The following is a 22,261-nucleotide window of genomic DNA, read 5'->3' as shown; positions in this document are numbered from 1 at the left end:
ACTGTTTGGTAAAATACATAGCAACAGTCTTTTCTGTATTCAAAGTAAGGCACGATTTACCCAGCCACTCTGCAACTTTTTCCATTACAAAAGATAATTTGGATGCAACTAGGATGCATTTTTCCCATGCGTGAACAAGACTGTATCATCCGCATACATTATTGTGTCCACGTCAGCACAAACTACAGGGAGATCATTTATGTATGCACCAAATAAGAATGGACCACATATCGATCCCTGCGGCACTCCCATGCTACAGATTTTTGGGGAGGATGTTTTATCCCATGATTCTGACGCATTGGGAGCGGTCTGCTAGATAAGATTGAAGCCAACTTAAAACATTAACAGAAAGTCCAAAGCAAGATAATTTAGAGAGAAGCACAGAGTGGTTTACCGTGTCGAAGGCATGGGCGGAGTGTCGACGGAGTGCCCCCCTGGCCCCCCCCAAAAACCCCAGAAAGAAATACGTTTTTTTTTTCCCTGACCATTGTAAATCTCTATCTCACTGTCTGGCTGAATATGATCATACAATTTATATCAACTTTGACAAGAATCACAGGTATCTCTTTGCTAAAGCTGTGACAGGGGGACCTCTGACAGGGCCTTGCTGCAGCCACCCCCTCCCTCTGCAATGCCCTCCCCCCAGTCACATCTGACAGGCCAAAAATCATTGTTTTTCATACTCATTATGTCATTTTTCCAAAAAAGCCCTTTTCACTGTTGCTTTTGACCTATACTATTTCTCTCTCTCTGCCCCTCTCTCTCATCTATTTTAATATTTTTTCTCTTTATTAAAGTAGTTTTATCCTGTATTTGTAAAGTGTCTTTGAGCACGGTCAAAAGCAACAGTGAACAGTGAAGCACTATATAATATACATTACATTACTAAACATACAATAATGAGTATTAATGTTCTGTAATTCTACTCATATTCTAATATTTCTTATATTTCCATTCTTATACTTATTAAACAATAATTAGAGAAAGACCATGATGATGCCAGCCTTAAAATGAGATATTCCTCTAAATCTGGCTTCAAACGGGCAAAATTTCAAATGTAAAACGGACAATTTTTTGTCAAATGTGTGTCTCCTGCAGAAGTGGCCCCCCCAGAGCTAAAATTCCAACTCCGCCTATGGTCGAAGGCTTTACGCAAATCCAGAAAAACCGCCCCTACAACTCCCCCTTTATCAAGATTGGCCTTGATGACCTCAAGGAAATAGCAACAGGCCGAAAAAGACTTCAAATTGTTTATTCAGACCATAAACTCATTCGGAAAATGTTTATTTAAGACACAGACCGAGAGAGAAGTCGGCTCATTTTTCAATTGAAGCCAATGTACATAACGTCACTTCCGGACCTGACGTGCGCCCCTCTCCGGCCTTTCGAGTGAATGGAATTCCAGGAGGGGCCTCATGAATTCCCCCACTGTGTTGCCCACTGGGTAGAACACAATAAAATGTGGAGCACTGACCCTCCTGGGGGGTCCGGGGGCATGGCCCCCCGGAAGATTTTATTTATTTATTTGAAAGTAAAATGCATCAATTTGGTGCAGTCTGAGGGCAAAATTAAGACGCTAGATCTATGAAGAACTACACACATCACTCAATACATGCCTTTTAGACACCACCTCCTCCAACTCATCAGAGCTTTGATATGAAATTATTATTATTATTGCACAGTGCTTTGTTGGATTAAAAAATACAATGCTGCTGCTACCTGACTTTTCCTAAAAGTGTCTGTATTGTCATTTAAAATAGTTTTTTATATAATTACACAAGAGGTAAAGAAAATATTACCATTTTTCCTAGAAAGACCATATAGGCAGTCATTTTGACCTCACTTTATTTCCCAGGGTTATAGACCTATTTTTAGTTTTGTATTTTTTTTAATATATCCTAACACAATAAATGCATTAGTCACTCAATTAGGTATTTATCATGAAAGATTATAGAGTTTGGATAAATCTAGTGGTCAAAATGACGGGGTCGTTCCCCGGGTCCTATGTTCCCCGGGTCTATGTTCCCCGCTCGTATGCGTAAAGTCGGCAAGTGCAAACCGCAATATCTCGAGGTTGTGAGACTTCATTGACAGACTGCATGAGGGAAAGCTCGAGTCTAGCTCAGACATTCAGCAGCAGGAGCAGCATCATGCTGTCATGTGCCGACAGGCCGCAGTGCCGACAGGTCGCAATGCCGATAGCCCACAAGCAGAACCAGCTGAGCGAGGCAGCGTGCAGCGTGTTGGTGGAGCTAACCTCTTTCAGCCCCCACGCCAAACCTAACCTCCCCCCATGCCTAAACCTAACCTCCCCCAGACCCTAACCCAAAACCTAACCTCTCCCACCCCCCACGCCTAAACCTAACCTCCCCCAGACCCTAACCCAAAACCTAACCTCTCCCACCCCCACGCCTAAACCTAAGGTCGGCATTGCGGGTGGTCGGCATAGCGGGTGGACACCATCATGCTATCCATAATATTACGTTTTTCAGAGAGAGAGAGAGAGAGAGAGAGAGAGAGAGAGAATGTGTTTCCATTACCCTCAGAAATGCGCAAAATCTAAATATCGCAATAAAAATCGGGTAATGGAAACACATCAATTTCGAAAAACCGCCCAAATATCGCAAAACGTTTTTGTGGTTTTTCAGACGTATCGATATACATTAGCTGGGTTTCCATCCAAATGTATCGCAACTTTTAATCGAATTTTCAGAAAGTCGGCAAAATAAAATGCAAAACAATGCGCAAAACAATGCGCAAAAACAATAGAATCCACTGCTATTTTGCGAATTATAGAGCTATCAATCACCTCGTGTTTGAGGCTGTCTGAGCTGCTGATCAGCTGCTAGACCTGATATACAGCTCTGTTAAACACATCTAATGTTATTAATTTAAAGTTTCTTGATGATCTACAAGTAGAGAAAGGTACCATAACACCATTTCTGCAGGTACGACTCGGCAAACTAACGTTATAATCCCAACCCGATCTCCCAAAAAATTGTAAAATAGCAACATTTGTGGACCGTTGCTATGTTACAATTTCGGCTCCGAAATTGTAAAATGGTAATCCACGGAGCAGATAGTAAGTGAATACAATTTCATTCAAGTCGTGTGTGAGAAGTGAGTCACCTTAAAGTTAATATCCCAGTCTTCTTCTGTTTACCACGGCGGGTATTGTGCTGCATATTTACCATGATTTACCTACACACGGCATGTCATGTTTTGCAGTGATCAAGGCAAACTGTGTTTTATAATGGAGAGACAACGAAATATCGCTTAAACTGTTTCCACCACACGTTTCGCATTTTCTTTTTATCAATACACCCAACTTTTCCGCCTCCCTCAAGCGTGAAAACCTTTATTGCGATATTTGGAGGTTTTTGCGAATTCGGCAGCATTTCCACTCAGTTTTTTTATGCGCAAATTGAAATTTTGCATCAAAACAGGTGGATGGAAACCAGGGCCGGCGCCAGGATGAAATGACTTCGGGGGCTGTTATAACTGGGGAGAGGGCTGATTTTTTTTTATTTTTTTTTAATATATTTTTATATCGTAAAACATAGGTTATATACCTGCTATGCCTATTTCTGGACTTTTTAACCATAATAACCTCTGAAAAGCGCAATAACAACACAAGATTACTATTCAAAATCAAATAAAACATTTATTTCACAGCACCAGATTAAGGCATTAATAGAGCTGAGCTTTGCATAACGTGAAATGCGGGACCTGTCTGGAGCACTATATGTCTATATGAAAAGTCAATTGCTGCAAAAACAATTGCTGCAAAAATCGACAAAAAACTAAACAAAATAATAGCCAGTCACTGCCAGGTTCATTAAATTAAATAAATAAAGTAATCAGAGGCATTGTCTCCATCTTTCTGCTCATGGCATGCTGTGTGCTTGGGTGCAGCTGATTTCTGCTTGTGTGTGTGTGTGTGTGTGTGTGTGTGTGTGTGTGTGTGTGTGTGTGTGTGTGTGTGTGTGTGTGGTTGTGTCTGTCTGTCTGTCTGTCTGTCTGTCTGTCTGTGTGTGTGTGTGTGTGTGTGTTTTAATCACGTCATGATCACTACAACATGTAATGGTTCAAATTTAATAAATAGCTACATCTCTGGCATCTTGTGACAACCAAAGCACAGCAAATAGCGCTTCCCTGCCAATTCTGAAACAACAAAGCTATGTTTATAGGGGGTAGCCTACATCAACTTAAACTGATCAAATTTGATGAAGACTGCAGAAACAGCAGCCGAAACATGTCAGGTACAAACATTGCCTAACTGGCCTTTATGAACTATAAAAAAAATAATAAAAAAAATAAAAAAATAACTGAGGGTGCAAAGCCCCCTTTTGCCCCCTCGCCGGGCCTGATGGAAACCCGACTGTAGCAGTAGGCTATATCGCAAAAGCGTAATGGAAACACATTTACCGCATTTGTGATGTAGGAGAGGGGACTGTACTGTTGACCAACTTGCGTCTATCCATCCAGCCGCAAGGGGTCAGTTGAACCTGATACGGAAATCATATGGAAACCTATTTATACTAAGACTGGTGGGTCTGTGTCTGTAACATGGTGTCATTCATTCACCAAATAAAATAAAATAAAACAATTACAAAAACTGTTTTACCGACTCATATATCCATTATTACACGTTTAAATGCTGTTTATGAGGATTAAGGGGCGATTTATGTTGTAAAATGTGGGTGCATGGGATTGTGGGTAAATATTTTGGTCAGGCAGCCTAATATTTTGGTCACTGGCACCATCTACTGGATGAAAATGGAACATGGATCGATGATTTGTTTTTTTCGATGTTTTGTCCAAGCTGCCTTTGTCTTCTGTTTAAAATAGTCATGGCAGCAGAAACCGAAATCACAGTGCCAACACCAAGGAGGTTACGCAGTAGGCTCTGGAGTCCATCTTTCTTTAAAGTGGAGTCTTGCGAGAAGAGATTTTACAAGATGGGACTTCAAACTCAACTTCAATGGAAACGCCTGCAAGTCGCAATTGTAATTTTTTGAAATTGTAGAAATATCGCAATTATTTTGCGAAAAACTGTAATGGGAACACAGATCAATATTTGCAACATTCATTCAGCACAAATCGCCTCTGCCTATATAACCCACAGACATACACAAGTTCTGTAAAGCCATTCAAATAAATTGTTTAATTTCGCTTTCCTCTGCACCTATCGGATGCGAGATATTGCGGTTTGCACTCGCCGACTTTACGCATACGAGCGGGGAACATAGGACCCTTTTTTGGGAGCGGGGAACATACAGAGGTCTGCATAACCAGAGAGACGAGATACATCATCTTCTTTCTGTTAGCAACCGAAGCAGTTTGTTTACAAACAACCTGATCTTTATGGAACCTATGTTAAGTCCCACTATAAACCATTATCTGTCGTCGTTTCACGTTTTACTGAAAAATGCTGCCACCAGATTAAAGAAAAGACCCTGTGTGATGTTGACTGATGTGTTTTTTAATGTAATGTGCGCGTTTGTTTTCCTAATTCCCTGATTGGAAAACAGATCATGGCTCAGTCGACAAGCTAGCTCCATACAGCAGCTCCAGTCCAAAATAGAGCTAGCTACTGTAGATTGATTAGCGTTAGCTACACCATGATGCATGACCGCGCATCAGTCAATATCACATAGGCCTAAATGTTTTCTTTAATCTGGTGGAAACATTTTTCAATCAAAGTTGAAACGACAGATATTGCGGTTTACACGGGACTTAGATTTAGCTCCCATTAGCCACATGTTAGCTAGCCACTTCACTTTATGGCTACTACCATAAGCAGAAATTATGTCTTACTGTTGTGTTACAAAGTTGATGGATAGTGACTGGACTTGTAAAGGGATGAGTACACACTGTAGCCTATTTCCACAGCGCTGCGTGGCATAAAATACAAATATTTATTTATTTATTAATGTTATTAGACAGCCTTCTTCTTCTTTGGTTCACTCCAGGCACTTCCTGTGGAGTCAATGAACAGAAATAGTGGACAGCGCCACTCTGCCATTTTAACCGTGTTGTGGTCACACAGTGTATCGGTTTTTCAGGTGATTCAGCAGATTCAGGTGATCTGCTGCCACCTATCGTCTAATAAATATTACTGCAGCCTATTTTTTTTTCCATCAAAGCGGCACACCGCGGGAAAAGGCAACGTGGAACATAGGACCCTTTTTCGGGAGCGGGGAACATAGGACCCGGGGAACATAAAACCCTCTTTAGCAGGAGCGGGGAACATAGAACCCGGGGAACATAGAACCCGGGGAACATAGGTACGCTCCCAAAATGACCACTTACAGTCTTTCTAATCTCCTAGTAGTTATGGAATTATGGTCCTTCTAGTGTTAAGGTGGACAACACATTCAAGTTAGATAGAACAAATGCTGCTTTACAACCAATAATGAACCAACTCACATTCCTCTTCTTTTTCATCGCCTCTCCAAAGAAAGTCGATTAACTGTTTTTGGCGCTTCATTTTTGTCAGTCTATCCCTATACACCTACATCTACACCTACAGTATATATCTCAAAGGTCTACACATGTGGGTCAGGCAGCACTGCAGCAGCAGCACCGGCTTTCTTTTATTCTGAGATTTCTTTTAAGTGGGCGTGCCTGATGTCCGCGACTCCCCATCCAAGCATAGAACCAAGCATGATAGAAGATGTCCGCTCATCCGTGACAATGTTTTGGAGTAGCCTATAGCTTATAATCAGCAACTCAATTCACATTCTCAGCCATAATATGATGACTGCACAATAGTGTATAAAGCATGATTTTTTAAGTTTACACACACACAGTTGAAAAAGTGGGGGGGGCAGATTCTAGGTTTTGAAAAGTGCGGGGGACATGTCCCCAGTGGAAAATATGCCCCTGGCGAGCAACCTCTTGACAGACGGACAGACCGGGACAGACGACAGACAGTCGGTGTACGGAGGTAACGATCCGAGGGAACATTTATTCAAGATTCAAGATTCAAGATTTTTATTGTCACTCCGTAGTACAAGTATCACATGTGAAATTATTGTGCTGTGGACTCCGTTTACAACATAGTACAAAAAAGAACAGGGCATATGGGTGCAGGAAAACAACAAGAGACACAACAAGCAATAAGGCAGTAGAGTGATAAGACAAGTCAGAGACAGTGACATATTCACTGCACATAGGTACACATGGCATATGCATACTTTAGACATACTTAAACATAGTTGACATTCTGTTTGCACAGGTGCAAATAGCATATACCTAATTAAACATACAATTAAACATTAGACATACGTAATGGTAGCAGCTACAGTACGGTACAGTAGGCTACAGCTACTACACTATTTGTGTATGTTAAGGAGTCTCGTGGCCTGCAGGAAGAAACTGTCCCTCAAGCGATTTGTGCGTGCTTTTGGGACCCTGTATCTCCTCCCTGAGGGTAACAGGGAGAACAGGCTGTTGTGGGGGTGGTTTGTGTCTTTGATGATCTTCAGGGACCTCCTGAGGCACCGCTGGTTATACAGTTCCTGCAGTTCTGGCAGCTCACATACTGTTACGTGTTGGGCCGCGCGCCTCACTCTTCTTAGCACCCTGCGGTCCATGGTGGTATAGTTCCCATACCAGGTGGTGAAGCAGCCAGTCAGCAGGCTTTCAATGGTGCCTCTGTAGAAGTCTAAGGATTTCTGGCCTTAGCCCAAATTTCTTCAGGCGCCTGAGTCCGTGTAGTCGCTGTTGGGCCTTTTGACAACAGTGGCGGTGTGGCCGGCCCATGTCAGGTCCTGGTGGATGTTGACTCCCAGGTACTTGAAGCTGTCCGCCCTTTCCACCACTGTGCCGTTGATGGTGATTGGGGGGTGTGCGCCCCCACCCCCCCCCCCCCCCCGCCTCCTGTAGTCTACAATTATCTCCTTGGTCTTGGAGACGTTCAGAGAGAGGTGGTTGTCCTGATCAGTCTAGATGCAGCTATGTGTGGAGAAAAACCAAAAACCAAACAAAAGATATTTACATAAAATAATTACATAAAAGTCCCACATATTAATGCAACGTGGTGTCTAACCTGCATCATGCTCTCTAAGGAGAATTCATTGGGTTGCGTGGGGGTGGTGAGTGCGGTGCGGAGGAGAGCCTGAAGAACTTGGGCACTATACCCAAAACCAACACAGTCTCACAGAAAATTGTATAATACCAACGATATGGACCAACGTTGCTATTTTACAATTTCGGCTCGAAAATTGTAAAATAGTAACGTTCTGAGAGGTTAGGGTTAGGATTAGAGTAGGGGGAGGGGTTAGAAACAGAAAATCTCCGTAAAACACGCCCAAACCCCGCCCACCGCTGTAGACGCATACGTTCCCATTTTACAATTTCTTAGCCGACATTGTAAAATACCAACGTTTGTCCACAAACGTTGCTATTTTACAATTTTTTTGGAGATCGGGTTGCCCAAAACGCGCGCACAGCTCTCCGTGCCCACCTCGACACAGTGTTGTTGACCGGGATGTGGGTGCCGTTGTGCTCCCAAATGTTGCGTGGTTTCCAGTACCGAGCCGTTATTCACCTCCATACACTGCATCCACAACATGAGTTCTCTGTCAAACACTTTTCTCCACTACTCCATAACGCACTCGAGCCCTCCAACCTCGCTGCTCTGCCTCTGCTGCCATGTCTCACTGTGAAGTTCCCGATGCTTTCCAACGCATTCAGGCGATAAGGGTTAGGGTGTTCACTTTGAGTAGATGTATAGTATCCCCCCCCTGGGCATTTAGATAATATATATTGTTGTCAGTCTTCAGTAGTGAAGGTCTATGCACTTTGTACTTATATACTTATATGCATATGTATATCTTTGTATTGGCGATTTGTATGATCCTTAATTGGCACAAATGTATTCACCTGCCTTTGTTTTCTCTCTCTTTGTGATGTACATGAGTGCTCCTCCTACTTCCTCCTTTATTCTGATGAAGAACTGATGGTCGAAACGTCAATAAACTGATCTGGGAGCTCACTTATATTTCAGTGTGCTGACTTTGTTTATTTTCGGCTCCAAACGTAAAATGTTTCTCAAATTTGCAGAGCTGAAAGATGCTGATTGGGAGGAGTTGAGCCCTGATATCGCTGCATTGCACCGCCTCAAAGGATTGCCTGAACACATGCATCAAAGCATAAGTACTCCTTCAGATTTCAGGTATGTTAATGTCTCCTTCCCAACTCTTAAATTGGCAATACAGTAATTGGTTTGGACTGCTCCAAAACAGGCTAACTGCATAATATATCTTTAGGAGTTGACTAGGTTGATAGGATCAATACCAGTGACTCAGCACAATTATTCTGCCAGGTGATGGAATTCCTGCTTTTCAAAATTCACTTTTTGAGACTTTGCTGGATGCTTATTCTTTTTTTAGCTGGCAAACCTGCAGCAGAAGAATTCCTTGTAAACTTCCTTGTTGTTACCTTGTAAACGCTTCCCCGAATTAGCCTTTAAAGCCCCAATCAGCAATCATACGTTTCCATGCACACTAACTGATCATCTGATTTATGGAGTTACCAGATTATTCAAGTGGTCATGTAAACAGCATAGTATATGCTTTATTGGATAAAAGCCTTCATCGGATTATGAGAAATCCGATTAAACACACCTAGCTTTTCGCTGAATCATCCCTTTTATTCAATGCATGAGCCAATCTCAATGGACTCCCAGACTTTGAGGAATGTTATTGCTACTTATAAAGTGCATGTAAACTAAACACATCAATCAGATTATTGCCATTGCCTGATTATTCCCAGTTATCAGATTGTTTTTGTGTAAACAGACTCTGGGGCCCTATCGTCGTACAGGCAATATCCCCTATTAGCGCTTGCACACCTGTTTGCGCGTGCCTTAAAGCAGGGAAGATTGCAGTCCACTGTCCAGGTGTTATGGCGAATTTTGCACCCCCGTCAGGCGAGGCATGCAATATGCTGTACTGTAATTCTCTCCGTGCGTAATAGAGTGTACTCACTCGTGTGAGGACAGAGAGAGATGGCGAGAGCTTATTGACAGATCGTCTGTTGTGCCAACGACCCTCCGGGTTATGAAGGTAAATAGCCTATGTCCATTGTCCAACAGGTTTTCTCAATTAATTTCCCTCTTTGCGATGTGATAAAAGTTTCTCAGTGAGTTATAGTTGATTGCCTCACTGAATTATCTGCTAATACCCAATTTTAGCAGCATAATTTGATGTCCTGGCATGGCAAGGCTGTGCGTAATGAAATCTCCAAAAGGAACTTTACTTTGCACTGCGCTGCGCTGCACGGAGATTACCGTGTGCTCCCAGCGCAGCGAGGTATTTAGCGCATATGAGGTCCTTTTCAAAGCTCTTAGTGCAAAGTAATTGCGGGCTGCTGATGATAGGATAATGCCATCTATCCCCACATTTTAGCGCTGAAACGCTTGCTTTGGCATGTGGCACGCCTATGCCCAGTGCAATTATAACAGGCATGCCCTTGTGCCTGCCCCCAATTTGCATTGCGAAAGGCGTTAAATGAGCGCAAACGCTAAATGAGCGCTTTTGGGAAGATAGGGCCCTTTGTCTCTTGTGGCTGAGCAAAATTACCATTAAATTAAACATTTGTATTCGTTGTTTGCTCTGGCCTGGTGGCGTACCACCCTTCCCTTCACACTCTACTCATCTCCAAGTAGAAACAGCAGAAGGTACCATCATTTATAGACAGTAACATTAGTTGATGCTAAGTGAAGTAACTACAGTGGTTGGCAGACCTTGTTAGCCTGTTACCCTTCTTTTGGCTAAATGGCCTCAATGTATACAGAACAAAAACAGAGATGTGGCACAGTTGATGAGGTGATGTACAGCATTCATGGATTTGGGCTTTAAGGAGATGTTATAGATGTAAAGGAAATGTGCATTTAAAAGGTAGGCTAATGAGGACTGTCTTTCATCTAGGAGCACATCCATACATGGGTCCAGAGTTGGGAGATCCAGGAGGTAAGAAAGCATTTAATCATGAGCAGGTTTACAGACCCTGTGTTTACCAAATAAGTTAAAGGTAGAGGATGGATATTTTTGAATGGTCATTTATGTGATAGACAATTTTGCTCAAAAGAAAATATGGATGGCAGTTATGCAAGTTGACCTGTTGGAGGTTGCGTGATCTAGGACAGTATTACTATGTATCTTGAGGCAGGCAGTCGCAGTCATGACGTCAGTCTGAGAGGACTTCCTCAAATATGTAAAAAAATTAATTTGAAAACAATTATTTTCAGTAGCCTACTTATTAGGGTTTTACTGTATATCGATAAATGCTTGCAGATCTAGGACAATAGGTGGAGCTGTAGGGACAGACTGAAATTTCAGATCCGGGGTGAAGAGTTGATATGAGAATCAGAATCATTTTTATTTTCACAGTATGCAAGTTACATATGAGTAATTTGTCTCAGTGTCTGTATGCAGCGTAGCGGTCAGATCAACATACAGAGAGAAGAAGTAGGAAAGCTAGCTAAAGACAATCACAACGTTGCAAGTGCAATCAAATAGAGTAAATATACAATATGTACATGAGTGGAGAAGTGTTCCGTGGATAATAAATATGAATTTACGTTGAATTTACATGAGATTTCCAAACTGAGTTAAATAGGCATTAAATAGGCAGTGAATTTACATGAATTTACAGTCGGAGTTAAATATGAGTTTACATCGAATGTACAGTCTAAGCTAAATAGGCATTAAATAAGCGGTGAATTTACATGAATTTACAGTCCCAGTTAAAAAGGCATTAAATTAGATATGAGTCACAGTTTTATGTGTGTGTGTGTGTGTGTGTGTGGGGGGGGGGGGGGGTCAGCTGAGTCTAGAGCCGTTTTCAGACATGCGCTTTATACCGGGAAATTACCAGAAAGCGGTGTAATGCCTTCATGTGTGAAAGTTGTTTTCCGGTATAAGCGCGCCCCCGTCATCGCGGACATTTGACCACTTCTAACCTTGTGATAAGACCGGTATGCCGCGATAGGGGAGCAGCTTTTCCCCCTTCACCAGGGAAATGAAGCGCTTGTAGAGGTTCTTCATTAGAGCGGATGTGACTTGGCGGACCAGGCAGCACACAGTAGACAGTCCAACACCAAATACACAGCTGATTGTTCGATATTGCCCTGGTGTTGCGTACCACCAAAGCACTATTGCCAGTCACAAACGCGCTTCCAGTGGTTTTCGCCACCGGGTGATCTTGCGTGTTAGTGCAGGTCGGACCAGATTCAGCAGGTAGTCGAACGTACACCGGGACATGCGAAAATGACGCTTCCATTCCACGTCGTCAAAATTGTTCAGAGCATCTTCCCAAAATAAATTCCCTCCTGGTCTCTCTCGCTTCCAGATGGCTCTAGTCCAGTGGTTCTCAACTGGTGTAGCCTCAGGACCCACTATTTTCCTTGTCATGAAGTCGCGACCCAAATTTCAGATTTTTTTTAAACACTCAAATTTATTGCACAAAAAATAGCACATTAATTTAATACACAATGCCTTCATGCACTGTTATAAACCTCAAATGAACAAAAAAGTGCAACAGAAGTGCAACTAGGGCTAAAAACCAATTGAAATAAGGCAGACTTGAATTACAGGCCTATATGTTTTTAAATTTAAACAAGTCAAACTGGTCATGCTCAGAAAGTCTTATTTGAACTGTATGAAATATGAAATAAAAGGCAGACTTATCTTGAATTACATGCCTATATGTTTTTAAACAAGTTAATAATAATAATAATAATAATAATAATAATAATAATAATAATAATAATAATAATAATAACAATAATAATGATAATAATAATAATAATAAAAATAATAAAACAAGTTAACCTGGTCATGCTAATCCAGTTTCAATAGTGTGAATTTAACTAATATGAAATAAAAAGGAATCACAGGCAGGCTATATGCTGTTTAGTTAAACTGGTCATAACTTTTAATTAAACTGGGGCCATGCTAATCCAGTTTCAATCATCTGAATTGAACTAAAATTAAATATGAAATGAAAAGGCAGACTTCTCTTGAATTACAGGCAGAGCATATGCTTCAGCTTGTTTAACAAGTAAAACTGGTCAGGCTAATCCAGTTTCAATAATCTGAATTTAACTCAAATGATTTTTTTTTTTTTTTGCCAATGTCCGCGACCCAATCAAAATGGCCCCGCGACCCACCTTTGGGTCGCGACCCACCAGTTGAGAAATGCTGCTCTAGTCTCATGCAGCAGCGCAGAGGTAGTTAACCCTGTCATTATCTGTCCCCCGTTTAGTCTATCTTCATATTCTGCACGATGTTTAGCGAAGAAGAATGCGAACATGAATCTGTTTCTGTTCGCACGTATATCCCTTTCCATCTTCGCCCTAATTTGTCTACCAGCCCACTCTCCTCCGCCCCCGCCCGCTCTGCAGTGCCGCCCCTTCACCCACCCCCCCACCCACACCGCCCCCCAAAATACAGCTTCTTTCATGGCTGTTTTTACACGTGATCCCTCAGGTGTGAAGGGAAATTCCGGGAAATAGCCGTTATTGATTTACAGGCAATGTTCCTGTACGCATGTGTGAAAACGGCTTAGGAGGAGGTAGTGGGTTTGTGGGAGGGGGGGGTGTTGTTGATGAGGTCTCCTTGGTGGAAGGGGTTTCCGGGCCTTGTTGGTGAGGCTAATGGCGGTTGGGAAGCAGCTGGTCTTGTGGCGAGTGGTTCTGGCAGCAGCATACCAGACGGTGATGGAGGAGGTCCCATTGTCCTTATAGCTGGCTTCCAGGACCACCGATATACAGAGGAAAGATGGACCTTCTTCTACTTCTTGTGGTTTTCCGGCAGACTGGATTCCTTGCGGCACATTGCTGCCTCTCACAGCTGGGGAATATTCTTCCTCTTCTTACTTAAATGCATCCCTCAGTATTTCATCTATCTTTGCTTCAGATACATCCACCTCCAGTAACCTCTTAACAGTGTCAAGCCCGATCCCAGTCCTCTTCCTCTCCCCACTCAAACCAGCAGCACAGTTAATAACCAGGGCAATGATGGTCATGAATTGTTTCTTGTCCATGCAGATCACGTCACTCAGAATAGTTCCTTCCTCCTTCGTCTCCTCCCAAGCCTTAAGCTTGTTTTATACTCGCCGTGCCGTGAAGGGCGCGGGGGAGGAGCGAGGGGCGCGAGCGTCAAACGACGTCAATGTGTTGGGCGCGACCCCTGTAGGCCGCCAACCGCGTACCTGAAGATCTTTCTCGCAGTGTGACCTCCATATGGCTTCTCTCCAAACACGGAAACTTTCGAGCCACTGAGCTCTGAACACTGAGCTGTGTTTTCACCACATTTCTTGACCCATGTGGTAAGCTAAACTTTGATTTGCAACTGTTCGTTTTTAGTCATTTCAACAAGTAAATGTGTTGTGTTGAGAGCATGGTTGAGAGAGATTAAAAGCAGCACAGAGTAGGCTATCAGGGCTGAGAACTGAAACGGCTATTCAGTAAAAACAAGTTTGGTGATTCATTCATGTGCTGATGTACGGTCGTTTGAGAGTGAAAGCGCACTCAGTACTGCACAGAATTGCGACTTTTCACAGGCTGTTCTCACTACCATTGTACAATGTAACATGCTGATCACTTGGCTGATCACTTCCAAGTATAAAAGCATGTGCCCCAGTGCGAGGTCCGCACATGACTCGCGGAGCTCCGCCTCGCGGAGCCTAGCTCGAGTATAATGAGCCCTTTATGCCCTCCCATCCTTTCTTTGTTTCTTTCCCATCCCCACTTCTTAACAGCCTCAGCATGATAACCTCCATTCTTGTCTGATCTTGTTCACTTCCCTTTCGTTTTGAGCAGACCCCGTATCATGATTCCCCTCACAGTGTAGGCACTTCTGTTCCTCCTCCTTTGCATCGCAGTCCACCCTACCTAACTCCAGCACAGTCAGCATTTCCACATCTCCTACATATCTTGCTTCTAGTACACACAGCAGCCACATGCTCAAACTCCTGACAGCAAAAGCACATGAGAGGAAATCTCTCAAAGGGCCTCATTTTATAACACACATAATCAAGGAACACACTCGGTGGCAATTCTCCTTCAAAAGTTAAGCAGACAGATTTACACTCCTCTCTTATCCCTTCCCTAAATCTCTTCATTCTCCTTGCCGCAAACACACCTTTCACCCCCAAAAATGCTTTGGCATCTACAGCGACACATCACCCACCACTCCTCTCTTTCTGGCAGTGTCATGACGTCATTGCCATGTGCCCCAGTGCAAATATTTGCTCTGGACCCTACCCACCCCTCTCCTCCAAACGCTGCAAACCTCTTTGATCTTTGATCAGCACCACGGACAGCAGCCAAAATGCTGATCCATGGTAATCTATCAGAGCCTGGTGGCCTGAACTCAAACCACAACAACCTAATTTCTCCAACTATCCAACATCTGAAAAATGCTTTAGCCAGCCTACACTTACAAATCAACAGTTACACATTATGTCAATAAGCATAGAATAGCCATCAAGAAAATAAAAGCACAGAAATTCACACAGTATGAATGACACTGTCATCCCAGACACAGAAGTGTGCATTTTCCAACATATGAGAGGTGGTAACAATTATATTGTTATAGAAAATATGGACTCAATCATAATTTTTTCATCAGGCAGATTGTTAGCCGTCTATTGTGCGTTAGCAGGACCCCCGAAGGACCCAAGACAGTGGTAAACAAGAGCCATGCGCTACGTGAAGGGATATTCCTCCTCTTGCTCCATATGGTCAATGATGTCACCAGAACCTCACAGGGGACTCCGCTGTGAAACTAAACTAAACTTAAAGCTATAGCATTCGTTAGCCTAGTAAGCTACACGAGGGCAAGTGCTGACTGCATAATACAGCATGGAAGTTTATTTGGAGTCCTGGACCGCATCGATCGCACCGACGCCAGCAGAAACTGTAAGTACGTTACGTCTCCCCAAAGCGAGACTCGCCCTTCATGGGCCCTTGACAGCTCTGGGCCCCTGTGCACTCCAGCGCCTACAGCGCCGATCCTTATGCCAGTGCTTTGTGGCCTCCGCCCCGAGCGGGAAACCTCTCACAAACTCCTCTTCAAACTCATTAATCAATTTTCAATTTTCATTGCTAAGGTTGAGTTTGTGGCTATGGTGCGCCTTGGCATTGTGCGCCGCTCTAATAGCCTGTGGGCTTCCCCGCTGCACATGGTCACCAAAACCGATGGTGGCTGGCGCCCGTGCGGGGACTACCGCCGCCTCAACAATGCCATGAATCCTGACTGGTACTCGATTCTGCATTTTCAGGACTCTTCCGCTCACCTGGCGGGGGCAATCATGTTTTCCAAAGTGGACTTGGTGCGAGGCTATCACCAGGTGCCGGTACACCCGCAGCCAGGATGTACTCAAGACTGCAGCGATAACACCGTTTGGACTGTTCGAGTTCCTGCGAATGCCATTTGGACTCATGGGGCGGCATAGATGTTCCATGGTGCAACTCTGCTCAGTTAATAGTAGACACCAACTGATCCAGTTTAAAGTCACTCACCGTCTTCACTATTCTAAACATAAATTCCACAGGATTTACCCATCTGTCTCACAGTGTCAGGTGTCACAGGTGTCAGGTGTCAGAGGGTACTCTGTCTCATGCCTTCTGGGCCAAAATATTTGACTGGTATTCTAAAGCAAAATAACCCTTCAGCCGGAGGCAGAAATCGCCATCTTTGGTTGCTCAGAGTCCTCTTTGAACTTTCCTATATGCAGCTGTGCAACAGTGTCTGGCACAGGGGACTATTGTTGCCAAGAAACAAATTCTGCAGGAATGGAAGTCCCCCTCTCCTCCTTCTTTTGAGCCATGGTTGGCGGACATGATCTTTGTTATACGAATGGAGAGATTCAGGTTCCTACGGACCAACTCACTTAAAACGTTTTCGGTTATCTGGGACCCGTTTTTGGCCTACCTTGATGAGGTTAGGGGCGACCACTGAGACTCGCCCAGCTGGTTTTTCATTAACCCCTTATGTGGGATCCCATATATGACATCTCTTGGAAGCACATGGACACCTGTAGCAGCTGGGAGCACCATGTTGTAACATTGAAATGGAGATTTTTTTTCCTTTCTCTCTTTCTTTCCCTCTGTCTGAGTTTGTTTTTGTTGATGTTTTGAAAACTTTAAATTCAGTCTGAAACAGTTTCTGAAGAGGCAGCAGTCATGTTCTCATTAGTAACCTTAACGCTCTTGTGTGTATGTGTGTGTGTGTGGGGGGGGGGGGGGGATGGGGGAACTGTGTCGGTGTGCAGGTATCTAAGTGTGAGAGCGAGTGTGGGTGAGTGTGGGTAAACCCGCCGTTTTCAAGATTCAAGATTCAATAGTTTTATTGCCATATCAACCAAAATTGATTGGAATTTGTCTTGGCATGCTCAAACAGACAAAACAATCACAGTAACAGACCATGAGAGACAGACAATACAACTACACATCTGCTGCAATGTATAAAAAGTAGAGGAACATGCAATCAAAAACAACTGCAAAATGCAAAACAGTATGCAATACAGTGTACAGTGCAGGGTAGGCACAGGCGGCTAGTGCAACAAAAAAAGTGCACAATGCATTAAAGTGTCTGGTGCATTAAAAGACCAGAGGGTCAAATTAAATTAGGGTGGTGAACTGAACTGAGGAGGAGTTAAGGGCCCTCACTGCTTCAGGGTACGAGCTGTTACGCAGACGAGTGGTTCGGCATTTGATGCTACGTACCCTTCTTCCTGAAGGAAGGGGGCCAAAGAGAGCATTGGCTGGATGGGAGGGGTCCTTTATTATCTTCAGCCCTAGCTTCAATATGCGCTCGTTATAAATATCGCATATTCTCGGCAAATCCTTACCTATGATCTTCGATGCCGTTTTCACGACCCTGTTCAGCTCTTCTCTATCTTCAGCTGAACAGTTACCAAACCAAACTGTGATAGAGAATGTGAGCACACTCTCTATCATGGTTCGGTAGAAGTGACACATCCCTATCTTTGAGACTTTGAATTTCCTGAGTTGCCTCAGGAAGAACAAACGTTGGTGGGCTTTCTTTACGATAAGGCTCACATTGACGTTCCATTTAAGAGAAGAGGAAATCGTGGTCCCCAGGAATTTGAAACTTTCCACCTTCTCAACAGCCTGATCATTTATGATTAAAGGCTGGAGTTCAGCTTTATTTTTGCGGAAATCCACTATCATCTCCTATGTTTTATGTTGATTATCATTTGTGTGTGCTCTCCATCCTTGTTGTTTACTGTTTATTGTATATTTTATTGTATATCTGTTTTGCCCTATAACATCTAGGGACAAACATTGCAAATTAGCTTAGGCTAGAAATGTTATGATATATGACAGAATGTTCTATGTTTATGTATCTGTCCCTTTACAAATAAACATTGAATGGGGGGGGGGGGGGGGTGAAACTAAAGTCAGATTGACATTTCATAATGTAACTAATTAATGATAAAAACATAACCATAATTCTCTTTTAGAGTCAACACTGATCAGAACCCAATGAGTTTGCTGGATGGCTTTCAAGAGTGTGATAACAACTTCACAACTTGTGTGATTCAAAAGGAGCAGGTAGGTGGATTTTACATAAAAATGAAAAGCAGCAATGAGTTTGAAAGAGTTTAACGGGACCTGAACCCAATAAATGCATTCACAGATTTATCTCTTGAACGGCTGATATATTAAAATTATTTGATGGCTATATGTGGAAATAGATACACTCTGACATGCAACAAAAATGTAATTGCACATGGCCCCAAACAAATTATAGTTACATAGTTTTATTATTGTGCTTGCTGACAAGCAAGGCACAATCTTGAAGTCCGACATACTTAATATTATTATTCTTCCATCCGCCACAAAAGTTTGTCGCATAATAACTCCCACATCTTTCGCACGACATAGACATGCCAGACCTCAAAATGAGCGGCTCATTGAGGACATGTATGCTATGACTTTGCTAAGGGTTTGTGAAAGCGGTTTGGCCGCTATTCGCCATTAAGCGCCATTTTTTTCCCTATTGACTTGCATGGGGCCTGGAAAAATCTTGCAGTAAATTAGCTGTAATTCAGAAACCATAACAGCTACAGCTACGAAACTTGGTAGGGAGGTGCACGGAGGGGCCTTTTACTATACACGAAAAAATTGCACCAATTGACCAGATGGTGGCGCTATAACAGCCCTCCTTACCTTTTGGTCCATAACTTTTGAACCGTAGGGTCTATCATCAAACTTCTTTTTTCCCTGGATTCCTTGGGTCCTTCCGCATCTACTCATCTAGGCCACGCCCATTTCCATCAGACTAGATTTCCCGCCATTTTGCATTTTGTCCAAAACAGTTTTTTTGCGATTTCTCCTTGAAACTTTGTCCAATCTTCACCAAACCAAAGCACACATCATGTGGGGACTGTCCTGCACAACACTGATTTGGAAGTTTTTGAAAAAAACGCACCGTTGCGATATAATCGACTTCCAAAGTTCTGTGGGTGGGGCCTATTTCACAAAGATTCATTCAGTACCTGTTCCTTCTAAATTGTTTTATTTTGAAGGGCGGCAGGAAGTGCTGATTCATTGGAATTATGGCCAGCCTTCCTTCTTGGATTAACACTTGACACGCACGCTATTATGTAGACTTCAGACATACCTATACCTGTATTACAAGTGCTATATCACTCATGGTCTCACTCTCATAAATTTTACATATTATCTTTTGAGCAGCTGCAGCTCTTCTCTGTTAAAAAACACATGCAAAAAGTGTACTGGAAGCAGGAATCCAGTGTGATTTGACCAGATAAATATAGCTTAAAGCCCCATTCAGTAAGTTTTCCAAGTTTTACTGTTGGAGAAACTGCGCCCTCTGGGTCCAATAGTATCGATAACGATATCGCCGTTCAAAGTCAACAAAACACAGCGCCAGAAAGCTCTATGTACATGCTGTGACATCGGGTACTCACCACGTGATGAAATAATAATCCATAAAGCTTTTTTCCAACTGGATACACATACAGATTTTTGGGATCAACCACATATATCCAGTCATTTACCATCAAGTATGTGCACTTATCTTCTCCATATTTTGCAAAGTGACGAATAACATTCAAAACATCTATCACAGTTGTAATCACACAACAGTTAGAAAGAATATCTTTTAGTCGATGGGGATCTGATATCCATTTAATTTGTTCCTTTGTGTTTGGGTTAGTGTTACTTCCCCCCTCCATTGCTTCAAATACTTTGTTTTGTTTAAATTGTTGTAGGTTAGGTTCATGGTTACTTTTTTCCTCTCTTTCTCCAATTACATAGTTTTCTTCTAGTTTGTTGGGATACAATGTAATTTTCTTGGGGCTTTTGCGATTTCTCCTTGAAACTTTGTCCAATCTTCACCAAACCAAAGCACACATCATGTGGGGACTGTCCTGCACAACACTGATTTGGAAGTGTTGATTTGGAAGTGTTGTGCTACGAAAGTGAAACATCATTTTCGTAGCAAATCCGAATCGAGTTACTTCCTTGTTTTCATGAACACAGCGCTTCCGCTGTACAGCGCATGCGCGCGTCCTTTTCTTTTTTCTTTTTTCTTGCTACGGGACGCTGGCAGCAAACTGCTTAGTCCCAGGGCTGGCCAATGGAGGGCGGTGTGGGATAAATAAAGACGAGGGTCTCCCTATTACAAGTCAATCTACCATGTCCTGTGACTAAAAAGCTCTTACATTACAGTAAAAAATGTCAAAAATCTTACTGTATGGCGGCTTTAAGAGTAACTCTGAGCAGGAGTGTTGCATGTTGGGTAGGGAGAATGATGTAGACAAAAACAACGCATTAAATTAGCTGTATCTCAGAAACCATACGAGGTACAGCTACGAAACGTGGTAGGGAGCTTCACACAGGGGTATTTTACTATCCACCAAACACGAAAAAATTGCACCAATTGACCAGATGGTGGCGATATAACTGCCCTCTCTACGTTTTGGTTCATAACTTTACACCCGTAGCTTCTACAATCGAAATTCTTCTGCCCCTGGATTTCTTGGCTCCTCCCGCTTCTACTCACATAGGCCCACCCATAACTACTTAGTCCCCCTAATTGCATGGGCAGGGACTAGGGGTGGGAATCATGGAGTAACTCACTCAGTTACAGTGTATATTGGCTGAAGAAAGGTGCCATCCACATGATGTCAGTTACAGTGTATATTAGGGGTGGGAATCGTGGAGTAACTCACAATACGATATGGTCACGATACTTGGCCCTTGATAACGGTATTATCACGATACAGCGATTCTGCCATAATCGATATATTGGAAGAAATTTTACCTACGATACATCACGATATCTGTGTAACTGAAGAGAAAAAAATAGCACTAAAAGGCAAGAAGCAGGTATTATGTATTTATTAGCAGAATTGACATGAACTCACTCACTCATACCATTTTCGATACCACAGAGGAAAAGTTACACATTAAGAGTTTTTTTTTAAAATTATTATTAAAACAAGAGAACAATGGCATATGGCATACATTCACAATATATTTTTAAGTTGTCTTAAGTAGTTAGTGGGGGGTGTGGATGTTCCAGCATTCATGTTTTATGTAGGCTATAATTCCCTCCAAAGCCTCCCTCAAGCTGAGCTGCTGCCCCCAGTATGGTCAAAGTGTAGGCCAAGACAGCCCAAGCTCTTTGTTAATTTGCCCTTGAAGCCTCCTTGTAAATGGTATCTCTCAGTAAAGAACCGGGAATCCTGTCCTGTTGCCATGTCTGCTCATTTGGGGTTTTTGTGCCGGGCCTGAGTCAGGACAAATACACGATATGATGTTGATGATGTATCGATATATCCATGTATATCAATATATCATCCCACTCCTACTAGCAATCAAGAGAAACCCAGTTCAAATGTGAGTTTTATAGTCTGTTCACAGGGTTCAGGGGGTTACTTTTAAAAATGAAATGTAATTTCTCCCGCTTCCACTCACAAAGGCCCGCCCATAACTACTTAGTCCCCCTAGCTGCATGGGCAGGGACCTTGCAAGGCAGGCGGTGCATGGCGAGGACAGCAAGCACAATTACATTTTCGGTAGGAAATGTAGACATTCTAGTTATTATTAGGGCCCGAGCACCGGGCACCAGTCGCGAAGGCCCTATTGTTGTTCTATGGGTTTGTATTACTATTTGTATCTCCTGCGTGCATTTTTGAGGCGCTCAACATGCTCAAAAAGTTGCAAAACTTTGCAGATGCGTCA

This window comes from Poromitra crassiceps, assembly GCF_964638095.1.
Source record: "Poromitra crassiceps genome assembly, chromosome: 11".
NCBI classification, from domain to species: Eukaryota; Metazoa; Chordata; class Actinopteri; order Beryciformes; family Melamphaidae; genus Poromitra; species Poromitra crassiceps.
Note: the sequence above shows the minus strand (reverse complement) of the source record.